The sequence below is a fragment of the Equus quagga genome, chromosome 12 (assembly GCF_021613505.1).
Source record: "Equus quagga isolate Etosha38 chromosome 12, UCLA_HA_Equagga_1.0, whole genome shotgun sequence".
Classification (NCBI taxonomy): Eukaryota; Metazoa; Chordata; class Mammalia; order Perissodactyla; family Equidae; genus Equus; species Equus quagga.
In genome coordinates, this window is record NC_060278.1 from 111,600,737 (window position 1) to 111,605,320 (window position 4,584).

The 4,584-nt window shown below is 53.7% G+C and overlaps 1 protein-coding gene across 3 annotated transcripts in view; it reads left to right on the top strand.

Annotated features, from left to right (window-relative positions):
• The first annotated feature begins 4,256 nt into the window (after window positions 1–4,256).
• The window catches only part of DNAJC5 (DnaJ heat shock protein family (Hsp40) member C5), a 38,842-nt gene continuing 38,514 nt past the window's right edge, over window positions 4,257–4,584 (top strand). The window contains exon 1 of one of the 3 annotated variants that reach the window (XR_006891065.1): window positions 4,257–4,502. The gene's annotated coding sequence lies outside the window, so the exon portion shown is untranslated. The remainder of the gene's footprint in view (window positions 4,503–4,584) is intronic. The other 2 variants (XM_046678649.1, XM_046678648.1) reach the window with 2 other exon arrangements.

The window sequence follows — 4,584 nt, forward strand, 5'->3', positions numbered from 1 at the left end:
TTCAAAAATTAAAACTAAGCAAAGCAGCTTTAGTGTCATAGTTAGAAAATATTATTTCTTTGGACTCAAGCTGAAATACAAGCCTTACATCGCCTTATGCTTTATTGGTTTATAATGTTTTTATATATAAAAATGAGGGTTCTTTAGGGGTTTTGAGCACTATGTAGAATTCTGCATCTAGCCCAAGTGGCAGCATGCCTGTCTCAGTGGTGTGTTTTATTTCACTGACACACTATCCCAGTATATATTGCTTCTCTCTCCTCTCAACAACTGTGGCAACTTCCGCTGGCCAAAGAGCTCCTGGGCCTCTGGGGTTGGGGGTGGGGGACAGGAGAAAGAAAAGCAGCACCTTCCACAGTGCTGCTGAGGTGCCCTTGTGCAGGCCAGGTCCTGCGGCACGTTACTGCTCAGCACCTCTAGCCGGGGACAAGCCAGCACCAGATGGACCCTACAGGGCAGGTTGGGGCTGGGGCACTGAGGCCTGCTGGAACTCTGCTGTCCCCTTTTCTCAGGAGCCACAAAGATCTCTTTCCCATTTTAAAGCTGCCATGCCCCAGCAACCTCTCACCCAGGGCCCCACATGTCGGGTGTGTCTGAAGGGGCAGCTCCGTGCCTTACTGGCTCTTAGCAGGCAGAGGCCTTGCCTGCACTTGCATCTGCACCTGCTGTGGGTATCTGCTTCTGGGAGATGGCAGTGAATTCTCCGGTGCTGAGTGTGTGCTGATCACTTCAGACACCCCCGAGAGGACTGCAGGCCGTGCTTGTGCCAGGGGAAGAGCACTCAGCGTTCTTTCTCTGGGGTAGAGTCTCTCAGTTGGGGTGTCAGGAGAAGGCAGGGTGCACGGGTAGTAACTGATTTAGCTTTTCCTTAAAGTAAATAATGGGTAATTTGTCAATAAAGCATTCCTTTATTATGGGAAAAATCCACTTCAGCTTGTGTGGTGTGTCTTCATTCAGGAAGGTGACGAAAGAGTGGCAAGTAAACTGACAGGCAATATCCCTGCCGTCATGAGCCTACAGCCAGGGAGAGGCAGGCAGGAAATAGATAACCTCAAGACAGATTCCAAATCTCCAATGCTATGAAGAAAAACAGAGCACGCTGTGAGAGAATATAGTGCTGACAAACCTGTGGAGTCCCTGAGGAAGGGACATGGAGGGCGCGGAGGAGCTGGCCAGGTTCCAGTTAGGTCAAGGCTGAGCTGCAAAAGTTGTGCAAGCCAGCATTTGCCCTGTTGAAGGAGCCGGGCCTGGCATGACAGCAGCTTGGAGTCCTATGAGCATCTAGCTGCAGTTATACCAGCTGTTGCAGTGCAGAAAGGCTACCTGCATCCCTCAGTCAGTGAAGAGCTCTCGCTGGGTCTCACACAGGCGGAGGGAGCTCACTCACTGGGAAGTGAGCATCAGGAAAGAGGCTCACGCTCTTCCATCAGCAGTGTGCTGGCTGTCCCATCCTCAAGTCCTTGCTCTGCAGATAGGACCATGTGAAGATAATGATGGGTAAATGACAAAGCCCTGAATGAATAAGGCGAGTGTGGAGCAAAGATGAACTAAGGTGACATAGGCAAAACGTGGGGACGGGTTCCAGATAGCGGCAAGGGCACGCGGCAGCTGCCAGGTGAGGCCTGCCTCGAGGGTGTGCAGAGGCACTGGTGGGTCCCCAGGTGATTTGAGGACTCCTTTGTTGTTAAATCTTTTAAGGTAATAGGTCTCCAGGGGTCAAAAGTCAAAATGGGATACAAGGCAGGAGCAAAAATGTGCCTGGTCCCTGCCGGTCCCCCACCCACCCTCTATGATGACTGTTAGTACTTGTTTATCTTCCTAGTGTCTCTTCATGCAAAAGCAAGCAAATAGGAATGTGTATTCTCACAGCCTTCCCTTTCTTACTCAAACGGTGGCATACAGTGTTCTGCACCCTGTGTTTCCTTCCTGCGATTCTCTGGAGTGCCAGCCACACCACCTCTGAGGCCCTTTGAGGGAGAGCCACTGCTCTTTGCTGCCCTGGTTCTTCAGACATGTCCGTTCCTGGCATCCTGAGCGTTCCCAGTGGGAAGCCCCTTTACTAGGATCATTGGACCTCCTTAGGGGTCAGAGAGTAGGGCTTGCCCCAGATGTAACAGCAGGGAAAGTTAGTGACTTCAAATTGTATGAGACAGACACTCCAGCACGACAGTCCAATACAACAGGGAGCTGGTACAAAGGGCAGAAGGCACCACCGCTGCCTTCAGTCAGCGTTTCCCCTCATTTATGTTTGAAATGGGTTCCATGTGGTCTTCGTTTATTCAATAATTAAATGCCCTTTGGGTAAGAGTCTGCTAGGTTTTATGGAGTACAAGGGTGAATCTGATGTGGACCCAGCTCTGAAGGGCTTGGCACTTCCATTTGTGGGAGAAGACAAGGTATTCTCTAATCAATTTGTAGAGATGAGATTGGAGAACCTGGAGAACTGGAGTAACTGGTGGGTCAACTGGCACCACGGACAGAGTGGGAGGGACTGGCATTGGAGAGCAGCAGCAGCACCTGCTTCTCCAGAGCCTCAGTTCCCTCATCTCGGGGTGTGGGCAATGGGGTCTGTCTCCCCAGTTAAGAGGCATGTAAAGCACAGGGCCTGACTGTCGCCACTGGTGACATTTGACAGGTACCTTTCCTGTCTTATTTTCTCTAAATGGGCTTATTTATTTATAAACATACTTGTCATAATGTACTTTTTATATATCATGCGTCTTACTCATTTTACTTTCAGGAACTATCACAAGAATTTTCTATGCGATTATGTAGCCTTTCTATACATTTTTAATAACTATGCTGTTCCCTTTGAATGTGCTTATTGTACAGGTGGACAGGTTTTCATTTTCACCATAAATGACACCAATCAAGAGCAGCTTAGTGCACACAGCTTTTTCTGTATTTGGAAACATTTTCTTAGGGCAAATATCCCTAAAGTGGAACTACTAGGTCAAGAAGGGACTCAGTAAGGCCTGATTCATTCATTCCTGCAGCTCCCAACATGGGTGAACACAGCTTCAATCTGAAATTGCCACAAGGTCCATTTTGTTCTTTCAGTGCTATGATTCTAGCCTGAAATCTTTCATCCTCTTGAATCAACGGACGTAGATTTTAATCTTTCCGCTTTTTGGTTTTCATAGGCCTTTTCTTCTGCCTGCTTGATGTTGCACGATTTAATGATTGCCAGGAGACTTCTTGAGCTCTCTGCCACTTACAGGCCCTGAGCCTGGGACAAAGTGGGCGCTTCAAGGCTGGCATGATGGAAGAGAGTTGTAAGCAGACGGCAGAGGTAGACAGGGGCCAGAGCTTGTTGGCAGAGTTTGGATTTTACTCAGTGTGTCATAGGAAGACTTGGATGTCATTAGATCTCTATTTCTAAGAGGACTCTGCTGAATGGAAAATGGCCAATGAGCGAGAGTGGAAGTGAGGAGGCATGAACACTGATCAGAAAGTTCTGTTTTGGTGGCTTCTTGGATGAAAACTGGCACATACCGGTGTACCAGACACAGAGCAGGCACTCAATAAACGGTAGCACTATTATGGTTACAGGGAGTAACAGGGAAAAGTGACGAGCAGGTCTTCTCTCCCTCAGGGGGTCAATGGGATGAGCAGGGGTCATACCTAGACAGGAAGGGAAGTGAGTGGAAGTGGGTTCTCCTGCCCTTCCACACCATTGTCTGAGGGTGATTCTGGGAGGGTAGCTGGATAGATGGCTGTGGCACTTCGGTGACTGGGAAGAAAGGAAGTCCCGTCTTTGCGCTCCAGGGATGAGCAAATGTCAGTCCCAAATAGTGGCTTGGGGGGCGTTGGCCTCCGGGTTGTCTCCTACCAGCTGCCTATCCCGTTCTTTGACGAGGACAGTTACGTTTCCGCAAGCTTACGTAAAGCGCTGAGCAAACTCAGCTGCAAGACAAGTCTCCACATCCCTCCCTCTGTGCAGTTCGCTGCAGCACCTGCCGGTCTACCTGAGAGCACCTGGCGGACAGGCCCCGCCCCCGCGCTCGGCCCCGCCCCTTCCGACTCCGCGGTGCGAGCTCCGCCCACAGCTCCGGTGCCTCCGCCCCCTCACGTGCCGTCACCCAGGCCCCGCCCCCCGTGGGCGGGGCCTCCCGCAGGGCGCTCCACAGCCTCTGCCCACGCCTGTCACTCGGGGATAGGCCGTCGCATGGGCGGAGCCTCCTCCTAGCGCTCTGGGCGCACGCGCGGCCTGCCCCGCCCGCGGCTCCTACCCGCCGGGCCCACGTCCTTCCGGGAGCGCGCGCGCCGGTGCGGGTGCGTGCGTGAGCGTGCGTGAGCGTGCGCGCCCCCGCCGCCTCTGCCGGTGCTGCTCCCGCGCCCTCTGCCGCTGCCCCCGCTGCCGTCCCCGCCGCCGCCGCCCCGGGTCCCCGAGGCGCAGACCCGGCTGAGGAGCGCGTGGGCCGCCGCCCAGCAGCGCCGCGGAGCGGAGGAGCGGAGCCGCGGAGACGGGGGCCGCGGACGGCGGGCGGGCGCGCGGACAGGTGAGCTCGCGGCGGGCCAGCGGCCTTCCGTCAGGCCGGGGCGGGGCGAGGAGCGCGGGGAGGGGGCGCCGGGGCCGCGGGG